The sequence below is a fragment of the Eretmochelys imbricata genome, chromosome 8 (assembly GCF_965152235.1).
Source record: "Eretmochelys imbricata isolate rEreImb1 chromosome 8, rEreImb1.hap1, whole genome shotgun sequence".
Taxonomy (NCBI): domain Eukaryota; kingdom Metazoa; phylum Chordata; order Testudines; family Cheloniidae; genus Eretmochelys; species Eretmochelys imbricata.
In genome coordinates this window covers 38537221-38549939 of record NC_135579.1, presented here as the reverse complement: position 1 = coordinate 38549939, position 12719 = coordinate 38537221, and the positions used below count along the sequence as shown (strand labels likewise).

General features: G+C 42.6%; 1 protein-coding gene and 1 pseudogene across 1 annotated transcript in view; both read right to left on the bottom strand.

Annotated features, from left to right (window-relative positions):
• The window catches only part of LOC144269650 (protocadherin gamma-A11-like), a 347802-nt gene that overhangs the window by 133577 nt on the left and 201506 nt on the right, over nucleotides 1–12719 (bottom strand). The gene's annotated exons all lie outside the window — the stretch shown is intronic.
• On the bottom strand, nucleotides 9564–11984 carry LOC144269123 (protocadherin gamma-B5 pseudogene; annotated as a pseudogene).

Here is a 12719-nt window from a genome sequence, read left to right as displayed (position 1 = left end):
TATTCATAGAATCATAGAATATCAGGGTTGGAAGGGACCTCAGGAGGTCGTCTAGTCCAACCCCCTGCTCAAAGCAGGACCAACCCCAACTACATCATCCCAGGCAGGGCTTTGTCAAGCCTGACCTTAAAAACCTCTAAGGAAGGAGATTCCACCACCTGCCTAGGTAACGCATTCCAGTGCTTCACCACCCTCCTAGTGAAAAAGTTTTTCCTAATATCCAACCTAAACCTCCCCCACTGCAACTTGAGACCATCACTCCTTGTTCTGTCATCTAGTACCACTGAGAACAGTCTAGATCCATCCTCTTTGGAATCCCCTTTCAGGTAGCTGAAAACAGCTATCAAATTGATCTCACTTATAACATCTGTAGCCTATGGTATACATTTATATTGATTGTTTGCATTGTAGATCTCTGTAATTGTGTAACTCACCAAACAGGAAAGAAGAATTAATTAGTATAAAGTGCTGGTCCTGCACACAAGAAGGCCCATTAAAATCAAATGAGCCATTGTGAAACATGGAAGGACAAAGACTTTGTTGATTCCTCACCACACACAGACCCATAAAGAGGAGACAGATGCTGACACTTGTTCCATCAGTTTGAACTCTGGGGGAAGGGAATAAAAATGCCAGACCAGAAGGAACTGTATCACTATGTTACTCAGAATTTGGAGAAGGCAATATTTCAAAGCATAAGCAAAGGATTCCCAAGCTCTTAGAGTGGGTTAGCCCTAAATCATAGAAGTCCCATGCATTCAAAGCAGGACTAAGCAATAGCTAGACCATTCATGACAGGTGTTTGCCTAATCTGTTCTTAAAAACCTCCAGTGATGGATATTCTGCAACCTCCCTAGGCAATTTGTTCCAGAGCTTAACTACAGTGACAGTTAGGAAGTTTTTCCTAATGTTCAACCTAAACCTCCTGTGATGGAGTGTCTTCCTCATATTGACTTGAAGGGCTTAAGGCAGGCCAGAGGGACCAATTAGCCTATTAGGTGGAAAGCTGGGGGAATTAAGACTGTGAGAGAAGCTTTAATTAAAAGAAGCTCACCTGTCCAGAAACAGGCAGGGCTTATATAAGCCAGGAAGCTAGCAACAGAAGGGGCTGCCAGGAAAGGCTGCAGTCACTCACTGGCAAGAGAGAAGTGTTTGGAGGCTGCAGAGATGTGTAGGCTACAACTCCTCCGTGGGAGGAGGGAGTGGTTGTGATGTTATCTAATAAAATATGACCGTATAGATCGTTGTTGCAACCACTGTTATATATTTGCAACAAACCTTGTACAAAGATTGTCAAGTAAGATGTCTATGGAAAGGTTATGACTTGCTGAATATGATTATGCTATTTATATGCATGTATCATTTTTGTATTTGAAGTTATGACTGTTGTCTCTATACCTGTATTTCAAAATGTTTGCTCCTGGGGTAACACCCACAAGGTATTTAGTCAGCACATCTTGGAGGGATTTTTCAAAGTGAGTGGCACATCAAAAAACACTTACATCACAATGGAAGATGCCCATCTACCCTGAAAGGACTGTCCTGTGAATGTTCTGTCTGGGGCACAGGTAATGGCTTCCTGCTATGACTAAGTGAAGTCATGCATGGACATGTGACTTGGCCATGTGACTCCAAACAATATCTTGTCACCTGTGATTTTCCACTAGCTGTGCTGAGGGCTTTGTTTAAAACTATGGGTTTCCCTCCACATGCCAAAAGTTATAAAAGACCTGGAAACACCTCCATTTTGCTTCTATCCTGCTCAAGCCCCTTTCCTGCTCAAGCCTCTGAACTATGAATTTATACTAATGGGAGCATTCTATCCAATGGATTGAGGATCTTCCAATTATTTGAAAGCAACCAGAGACTTATGAAGCCAGCAGTTTATTCCATCACTGCTACAAGCCTGAATCAAGAACTTTGCAATTACGGTATGTATTTGATTCCTTTAACCAATTTTAACTCTCAGCTTTCTTTCTTTTTATAAATAAACCTTTAGATTTTAGATACTAAAGGATTGGCAACAGCATGATTATTGGGTAAGATCTGAGTTATATATTGACCTGGATGTGTGGTTGGTCCTTTGGGCTCAGAAGAACCTTTAATTTGAGGAGACTGGTTTTAAAGAACCACTCATCTTTAAATCCAGTGTTCTTGGTGGTGATATAAAGATGGAATGCCTAAAGAAACTGCTTTTATGACTTCTTGCTAGCCAGTGTGGTGAAACAGACCAAACCAGCAACAAAAGTAAACTTCTATCTCATGGCAGAATAACCTCCAGTTTTAGGGTGTGTCTGCTCTATTTCTCAGCAGTTTGTCCTGAATTTGGTATTCTCAGTTGTGACCCAGAAAGGCCCAGTTAAAGTGGTAAAACTGGCAGACTCAGAGAAGGAAGGGAGAGCCAGAAGAGTAGAAAAGGGTTCAGGGAAATGCAGCAAGGTATGGGGTGGAATAGATCTTGACTGTTGACTAGAGGGTTCCTGAGCTGGAACCTGGGGTAAGGGATAGGCCTGTGTTCCCCAGGTAGCCTCTGGGGCAGTGGCACTGGAGGGTCAGTGCATAGGAAGACTGCCTGAGCCTATTTGGGAGAATAGACTCCCCGCACCCCCGGAAGGGGAAATCATGACTGTGACCTAGCCAGAGGCCTGAGTCACGAAGGGACTGCAGCAGCTCCTAGAGGGAGAGAGGAGCTGCAGGCAAAGAGCTAGAGGTTGGGGCATGGCTTGCAACCACAAGGAGAGGTGTCAACCCGGTGAGCTATTCCCCAGAATGTCTAGGAGCAGGCACCATACCTATGATGAGTAGACTACCTGTCATACCTCCCTTGCTGCAATTTAAGACCATGGCTTCTTGTCCTGTTCTCGGAGCTTAAGGAGGTAGGAGAATAATTTTTCACTCTCCTCCTTGTAACAACCTTTTGTGTACCTGAAAGCTCTTATCATGTCCCACCTCAGTCTCCTCTTCTCCAGACTAAACAAACCCAGTTTTTTCAGTCTTTCCTCACAGGCCATGTTTTCTAGACCTTTAATCATTTTTGTTGCTCGCCTCTGGATTTTCTCTAATTTTTTCTACTTTTTTCCTGAAATGTGGCACCAAGAACTGGACACAGTACTCCAGTTGAGGCCTTATCAGCATGGAGTAGATTGGCAGAATTACTACTTGTGTCTAGCTTACAATATTTCTGCTAATACATCACATATTAAAGGACATGCAGAGCTTGCACATTACAGCAGCTTATACTACTTCTTGAAAACTCAGACTGTAACTCATTTGTGTGTGTATGTTTACCTGCTTTAATCTTGTAAATAACTCTTATTTCTTTTGCCTAGTTAATAAATCTTTATTTGGTATTATAGAATTGGCTACAAGCATTTTCTTTGGTGAGAGATCTAAGGTACAATTGACCTGGGGTAAGTGACTGGTCCTTTGGGACTGGGAGTAACCTGAATATTATTGTCATTTTTGGTGAAAGGGACCATCTATCATGAAGGAAGGCTTGCCTGGGTGGCACGATAGACCGGAGTGCCCAAGGGGACTGTCTGTAACTCCATGTTAAGGCTGTTATAGTGCTTGAGGAGTTCACACTTAGTACTTGGTTGGTGAAAATTATTATCGAACACACAACCACTTTGGGGTTTGTGCCCTGGTTTGGAACAGTCTGCCCTGAGTTTGGCACCCATGATCACGAGTCACTCCACACAAAATGACTATATGGTAATATTGAAGGGTTGTATTGTACTGTCCTTCGGTGTCTGTGCCTTGTCGTGGTGGGACAGCTTGTGTGCTCTAATGATCCCTAGAGTCTGTGTCGGCAGGGGGCTTTTTGCTCCTGGTAGGTTTAATCACTATGGATTGGTCTGTGGGGGAGGGGCCAGACAAAAGACATCCTGGTCCTCCAAGTTAGGAGTTAGGGGTTTGGCTAACAACCCTGTCCCGTAAAACACAAAATATGTTATGGAGACAGCGACAGAGAAATCGATCATTACTGTGTGTGATGGCCTTCAGGAGTCAATGACCCATATGACTGCCAGTGATGAAAGTCAAAAGGAAGCCACTGGCACGAAGACTGAAGTGCTCAACATCAAGACAAAACCCAAACTTGTTTTTTTTAACATATGGACAATGTACAAAACAGGGAAGCTAGCTCAGGTCACAGCAGAGATGAGACGGTACAGCTCACACATCCTGGGTGTCAGTGAGAGCAGATGGATGGGATCAGGAAGATTAACAGCCTTGGGAGAAACTTTGCTGTTTTCTGGATGGGATGTTGGACAACACCAGGAGGGTGTAATAATATCACCCTGATTCAGTGCTATGCTATGCTCCGACAAATGACAGTGATGAAGAAGTAAAGGACAAATTCTACCTTACACTACAGTCGGAGTTAGAGAGAGTATCATGCCATGACCTAACTATTGTCATAGGAGACCTAAATGCCAAGGTCGGTAAGAACAATACAAACAATGACAGAGCAATGGGAAGACATGGGTGTGGCACCTTGAATGAAAACAGAGACAGGCTTGTTGATATGAATGACCTAGTCATCAGCGGAACCCTATTTGAACATTGTGAAATTCACAAGCTGACATGATGTTCTCCAAATGGCAGAGATAAGAACCGGATTGACCATAGGAAGATCAATGGCAAATGGTGATGCTCACTGACACATGTGACAGTGAGAAGGGGTGCAGATGTTGGCAGCAACCACCACCTTGTGACAGCCTCCATCAAGCTAAAACTGAGAAGTGTGAGTCCACCAAACAAGGGACATAGACGTTATGACACTGACAAGCTAAAGTCCCCTGAATACAGAAAGCCTTCATTCTGCAGTTAACGAACAGGTTTCAAGCACTTGCAGACCTTGATGAAGAAGAGGGGAATGCAGATGAGGAGATCAACAAGAAGTGGGACAAAGTAACAGCAGTGCAGTGAAGCCTGCCTAGGCTATTGGCAGAAGAGAAGGAAGGAGTGAATTACACCCAGCACATGGAACGCCATAGAAACCAGACAAGCCCAGAAGAAAAATGTTTTAGATACAAAATCCCAGAAGCTAAAGGACAAATACCATGAGCAGTTTAGCAAGGCATACCGGGAGGTCAAACACCTTGTAAGAATGGAGAAATGGCATTATATTGATAATCTGGCAACACAAGCAGAGGATGCAGCTGCTCGTGGTGAACAAAGAACCATCTACAAAATGACGTGGCTTATCAGTGGTAAACGGCAGACACCAACAAATACTCTCATCAGGAGCAAACAAGGACACCTACTAACAATCAAAAAAGAACAAGAAATGCACTGGACAGAGCATTTCAAAGAATTGCCAAACAGGGAGCGACCTAAAGAGGAAGCAAACATGCAGGAGGAAGAGGAAGATCTTGATATCAATACAGACACCCAAACTAAGGAAAAGATCATTCAAGTCATCAAATCCTTAAAAAATGGGAAAGCTCCTGGCAAGGATAGTTTGAATGCAGAATTGTTCAAGGTAAATCCTAAATTAGCAGCATCTATCCTGGCCCCTCTATTTACATCAGTCTGGGAAAGGGAAAAAGTGCCAGATGAGTGGACCAATGGGGTTATAGTGAAGATACCAAAGAAAGGAACTCTGTGATTGTAATAACTGGCATGGTATCACACTTATATGTGCCAAGCAAAGTATTGTGAAAAGATCATAGTCCAGCGTATATCAGAGGCAGTTGATAGCATTCTCAGAAAAGAGCAAGCTGGTTTTCGGAAAGGGCGTGGATGCACAGACCAGATCTTCACTCTACGAAACATAATTAAACAGTGCTTAGAATGGCAATGGCAACTCTACATAAATTTCATAGACTTTAAGAAGGCTTTTGATAGCATTCACAGGACCAGCATATGGTGCATTCTGCAGGCATATGGAATTCTTTTCCGTATAATCAATGTAATCAAAAGCTTCTATTTCAACTTTACATGCAATGTTGATCACAGTGAGCTCAGTTTTGAAGTCAAAACAGGAGTACATCGGGGTGTGTCATGTCTGCAATCTTCAACATTGCCATCAACTTGATAATGCGGCATACAACAGAAGACATGCCAAGAGGCATTAAATGGACACTCTTCTCATCCCTTGAAGACCTGGACTTCGCAGATGATGTCACTCTCTTATCACATACCCAACACCATATACAAGAAAAAACAACTTGACTCAATGCATTCAGCCAGCAAATTGGACTGAAAATCAACTGCAATAAGACAGATGATATGACCTTTAATATTGCATCACCAGTATGGATAGAGGATTATGTTCTCACCAATGTAGAAACATTCACTTACTTGGGCAGCACCATCAACAACAAGCCAGGATATCCAGAACAAAATCAATAAAGCCAGGAACACCTTCAGGAGCTTAAATAAAGTCTGGAAATCATCAAAATACAACACCAAAAGTCAAGATTTATCAGAACTGCGTACTTTCAACACTACTTTATAGTGCAGAATGCTGGGGAATGAGAAAGTATGACATGTCCAAACTGTCTTCATTCCATACAACCTGCCTCAGAAAAATCCTCTGTATCTTTTGGCCCAGAACAATCTCAAACCAAGACCTATTGACACAATGCAGCCAAGAGTATCTGAGCACCATTGCCAGGAAGTGTTGGAGATGGATTCGTCATGTGCTTTGGATGGAAAGTGATTCCATCACCAGAGTAGCAATGGACACCTGGAGGCAAATGGAAAATGAGGCCGCCCAAAAACATGGCAAGAGCTGTGGAAGCTGAGCTGAAAAACCTTGGGCACAGCTGGTGAACCATTGAAAGACTTGCCAGAAACAGACAGGAGTGGATGAGCTTCATCACTGCCCTAAACACTAGAGGCATAATAAGAACATCATGATGATGTACTGTGAGCCTCTGTGACTGTGTAAATCACCAGACAGAACAGAGACATGAATTAGTGCGAGGGGGTGATCTTCATCAAAAAGTGTTATGCCCTTCACAAATGGAAAGGCTATCAATATCAGATGGACTACTGTGGATGTTGCAACTGGAAGTTCCCTATGTACTGTCAACAAGAGGACCAAAGACTGTTGTTGTTCTGCCTCCTCACAGTGAAGATGAGTCATTCAAGGAACTCCTCATATCAGCTGACCTTTGCAGCTGGAACCATGTGAGAAGGAGAGAATAGAACCCCTAACAAGAAAGAATTTATTATCTCTATGTTTCCTGGGCTCTGGGGAGCAAGGTGTGTTTCCAGGCATAAGCACAAGATCCCCAGCTGTTTAGCCTGGGTTAGTCCTAAGGGACATATACAGCTTTCTTATTATAGAAGTTTATATTACCTTTTGAAACTTAAGATTGTAACATTTGTTTATCTGTTTACCCACTTTAACCTTGTCAATAACTCTCCTGTTTCCTTTTCCTATTTAATAAATATTTATATAGTTTATTATAGGATTGACTACAAGCAATGTCTTTGGTGTGAACTCGAAGGCACAACTGACCTGGAGTAAGTGTCTGGTCCTTTGGGACTGGGAGGAACCTGAATATTGTTGTGACTCTTGGTATAAGAGACCAACTATCACAAAAGTATGCTCACCTGTGTGGTGAGACAGACAAGAGAACGTAAGGGGACTGTCTGTGACTCCATATTAAGGCTTTTATAATGCCTGAGGAGTTTCCACTTGGTGATTTGTTGGTGAAATATAAGAATAGAATTCACACCAATTTGCGGTTTGTGCCCTACTTCCTAACAATCTGCTCTGAGGTTGGTAGGCATGCTCTTGAGTCACTGCAGGTAGCATTATAGTAGCCTCATCATATGGTGATGATAACACTCTTTTCAATAAAAAGAAAAGGAGTACTTGTGGCACCCTAGAGACTAACCAATTTATTTGTTTGGATGAATCCGATGAAGTGAGCTGTAGCTCACGAAAGCTCATGCTCAAATAAATTGGTTAGTCTCTAAGGTGCCACAAGTACTCCTTTTCTTTTTGCGAATACAGACTAACACGGCTGTTACTCTGAACTCTTTTCAATCCAATTCAATCCAGTCTCTGGAGGATCTTAACAGAAGCTACAAAGTTAGACATCTTAAATCAGCAAGTCCAGATAACTTGCATCCAGAAGTTTTAAAAGAGGTGGCTGAGGAGTGCATTGAACCATTAATATTGATTTTTCAATAAGTGTTGGAGCTCTTGGAAAGGGCAGACCATATGATCACACTGATTCCTTCTAGCGTCAGAATCTATTAATGGATGAAATATGAGTGTTAAAGAGATGCTGGGAAAGCTGTCTGTTTGTATGTACTGTGCCTAATGGGTAATATTAAATACTGTATTCAGTATTTTTATCTAGAAATATCCACATTCAATTTTAGAAGATCTAGTAGTATGAGAAGTTATGGGCTCCTTTGTACTGCAAGGGCATTATATATGCCCAAACCAGGCAGAGACATTTGGAACCACACACAATCACCTACAATCCATTACCATCACTCTGCCCACTAACTGATCTCCTCCAGGACAATATTCAGTATTCTGATCCATAGATCGGGTTCAAAGAACTGACATAACAGCAACTCACAGAAGAATACACCTTCCATTCCCTAAATATGGAATGTCCACTTTTAATTATTGGGGCCGAAGTCCCAGGTCTGGCGTTATTTAATCATACAACTCTGACCCTGCAGAAATAGAATCGCTACATTATTGAAAAGCAGAGGTTTATAGCTTTGCCATGGGACCCAAACTGACTTTAGGAACTGAAAAGTTTACAAGCTTTCCAAACGTAAATACTTTCATTTTTTATTCAAAGACTTCAAAAAGTAGTTCTGTAATATATATGATACACACAGATTATTGGAAGGTTTGGCATAAAGGTTTTATCACCACCTGGTTAGGAGGACCTGAATAATTGACTAAAGATTTTGCCACAGGTGAATAATGCAGCCTTTAGAAAGCCATGTCAATGAAACCTTTGCTCTATATTAGTGTATTTTACAGATATGTAATTGTGTATCTGTAAAATGAAAGACATGTGACACTTAAAATGAATAACAGAATCTTTTTATATCTGGGAATCATTATTCAATTTCCCATGGAACAGTAAAAAAGGAATACTTCCAAAGAAGCAATTAAAAAGGTATTTTTTTAAAAAAAACATTGTTAAGGTATTGGAATAATTATTTTTTCTTACTCACAAGAAGCAGTACAACCCACTGAAAGTATAAAAAGGCTCCTAGAAATGTAATTATTGTAAAGAAATCCACTAAAATGAGAGGAAGGATATTCTTCCTTGGAGATGCAGGAGGGAGTGGTTGTTAAGGCAATGCAGGGGACTTAAGAAATCTGAGTTTATTCTATTATACTTCTGTTTTCTGACCTTACGCAAGTTATTTTACTTCTTCATGCCCTGTAAGATGGGCACCTCCCGAACGGGGTACAGTTCAAATTCATGAAATTGTGAGTGCCGGTAAATACTACAAAACAACAACAGTTTAACAAAGGTCTCCTATATTATTTAAGGAGGATTAGACCTGTACAATTATGAAAACAAGCAATACATCTAAAAATTGTATAAATCACGGAACTAGAAACTTACTACTTCAGCAGCCTCCGTTTCCGATGTTAAGACGCTACATCCATTGTTCATAAGTAAGGTCCCAGAGTTCTCACTGCACAGAACATTCTCTGATATCTGCGCATTACGTTTCAGGAAAGAAAATTCATTTTTCTTAGATTCTGAGGATAAACATAGCTGATAAGAATACGGCAAAGTACCATCTCCATAATTTGGTGGGAAAGTAGGAACAGTCTTGGAAAAAGGGTCACGACCAAAACACTGAAGTAATTTAGGTTTCCTTGACCTTTGCAATTTCATCACAGTGGCCAGGGTCACTGTCAGGAGGAACAAAAATGAGATCAGGGCTAAAGCCAGCACCAAGTAGAACTGTAAATCAGACTGAGATGCCGAGTCACCCGATTGGTCGCTCATTTCCGGAAGAGCCTCTTGGAAGTTCTCGGCAAACACCAGGTTGAGAGTCACTGTGGCGGACAGAGGCGGCTGCCCGTTGTCCTTCACCAGGGTGACCAGCCTGTGCTTCACAGCATCTCTGTCCGCAAAGGCGCGGGCTGTCCGGATCTCCCCGCTCTGCAGCCCCATGCTGAAGAGCGACGGGTCCGTGGCCTGGAGCAGATGGTAGGAGAGCCAGGCATTGTGTCCTGAGTCAGCATCCACCGCCACCACCTTAGTCACCAGATAACCTGCCTCGGACGAGCGAGGCACCATCTCGAACAAGGCGGAGCCATCGGCTCCGAGCGAAGGGTACAGGATGCGAGGGGAGTTATCATTCTGATCCACAATAAACACCCTGACGGTGACATTGCTGCTGAGAGGCGGGGACCCGCCGTCTTGGGCCTTCACTTGCAGCTCAAACTCCCGGAATTGCTCGTAGTCGAAGGAGCGCTGCGCATAGACCACTCCGGTCTGGGAGTTAATGGAGATGTAGGAGGAGAGAGGCAGCTCCTTCAGGTTGCTGCTCAGGATGGAGTAAGTGACTCGGGCGTTCCGGTCCAGATCCCGGTCTGAGGCTTTTACACTGAAAATAGAGGTCCCCGAGGGATTGTTCTCTGGCATATAGGCGGTGTAAGACGCTTTCTCAAAGACAGGAGAGTTGTCATTGACATCGGAGATCTGCAACAGGATGGTTTTCTGGGTGGAGAGGCGGGGAGAGCCGTTGTCTGTGGCGGTGATTGTGATATTGTACTTTGGGGTCCTTTCTCTGTCCAGGGTGCTGTCTGTGAGGAGCTTGTAATAATTATTAGTAAATGAAGTAATTTTAAATGGAAAATTATCTTTAATGCGACAGGTGACGTCTCCGTTTCCTCCATCATCGCGGTCACGGGCTTTGATGAGAGCTATCACTGTTCCGGGAAGTGAGTCTTCGGGAATGGGACTGGATACGGATGTCAGTGTCACTTCGGGGGCGTTGTCGTTCTCATCTAGAATTTCTATTTGAACTTTGGAGTGGGCAGTCAGACTTCCCCCGTCCCTGGCTTCCACGCCTATTGTGTAGCTATTTTTTTCTTCAAAGTCCAAAATACCTTTTGCTGTAATCTTTCCATTACTGGCATCCAAATCGAACAGCTGCTGCACTCTCTGCGGTATGTTGCTGAAATAATATGTTATTCTGGCATTTGTACCTTCATCTGCATCAGTCGCTTTCACCTGAAGCACTAAGGTTCCCTTCGGAAGGTTTTCTCTCATGCTGACTTTGTAGATTTTTTCAGTGAATATAGGGGAGTTGTCATTGGCATCAATAATGTTAATCTTAATCGGAACTGTCCCCGTTTTGACTGGCTCTCCCCCATCCACAGAGGACAAGATTAAATTAAGAGACCTTTCTTTTTCTCTATCCAAAGGTTTCTCTAACACTAATTCTGCATATTTGTTGCCGTCCGGATTTTCCTTCAGTTCCAAAACAAAATATGGATTTGGACTAATACGGTAACTCTGCAGTGAGTTGATTCCAACATCGGGATCTTGCGCAGGTTCTAGCGGAAATCGCGCACCAGGCTGTGCTAATTCATTAATTTCTAAATCGATATTATTTTTAACGAACCGCGGTGTATTATCATTAATGTCCTGGATTGCGACGTTCACGTGGAAAATATTTAAAGGGTTTTCAACCACAGCTTCTAAATTTAAGACACAAAGGGGTATCTCCCCGCATAGTTTCTCCCGGTCTAGCCTGTAATTTACATACAGGTTGCCATGTTCCTCATTTAAAGTGAAATATTTATTTTCCGAATTCACGCGGAGCTTTCGCAGCGGCAGTTCTCTCACATTCAGCCCCAAATCCTTGGCGAGGTTCCCCACTAGGGACCCTTTGGCCATTTCCTCAGGAATCGAATAAAGGATCTGCTCCGAGAACGCCCGGCAGAACAAAGAGAATAACAACAGTATTTGCAGTCTCACTGCTCCGGCTGTCTGTCTGTGTCTGGTTTCCATCTCAGGCACTCTCAGCGCCTTTGCTTCCTTTCCCGGTGTATTTTGAATCGATATTCCGGACCAATTTCCACTCAGATTGTAAGAATACTGAGTAATAAAGCATAAATAAAATCCATTCTCCTGCTTAATTTTACCTCAGAAATCCGATACCGCGGAAGGCCTTCTTTGGGCAGAAACACCGTCCCTCTGCTCTCCTTCACCCGAGATCTGCACTGAGTAACAGTATAATCGCTTTGCAGTGGGCTCTGGTGTACCTCCGGCAGCAGCCCTTGCTCCGCATTGGCCAACAGCGGCACTCTGCGTTTTAGTAAGAGAATTGCAATGCTAAATGAATTCCATCTTGAGAGGGGAAATCACAGGAGCCCGAAATAGGAGGAAGTGTAATTTCTTTCTTCCACATGACTAATTTTGCAGGGTAAAAGATTATAAAGCGGTAGACAACTAGTCCTCAAGACAGGTGTTTTGAGAAAGAAGTAAAACTGAATGAGTTAGATTCACTGTGGAAAGGTGCAAAGTTACGCTTTGCTTTTGGATTACAATATATCTGCCTCAGAGAAATCAAAGGGTTGATTCAATTTAATAGAAGTAATTGACTGGAGGATTAATATGACATTAAATAGATTGTCAGTATTATAATTAATTTTATATAAGACATCACAGTTCCTTAACAACCAAGTGCTGAGAGATCTTCTGTGGACCTTCTGTTATTTACAAAAGAGATAACATAATATTTCA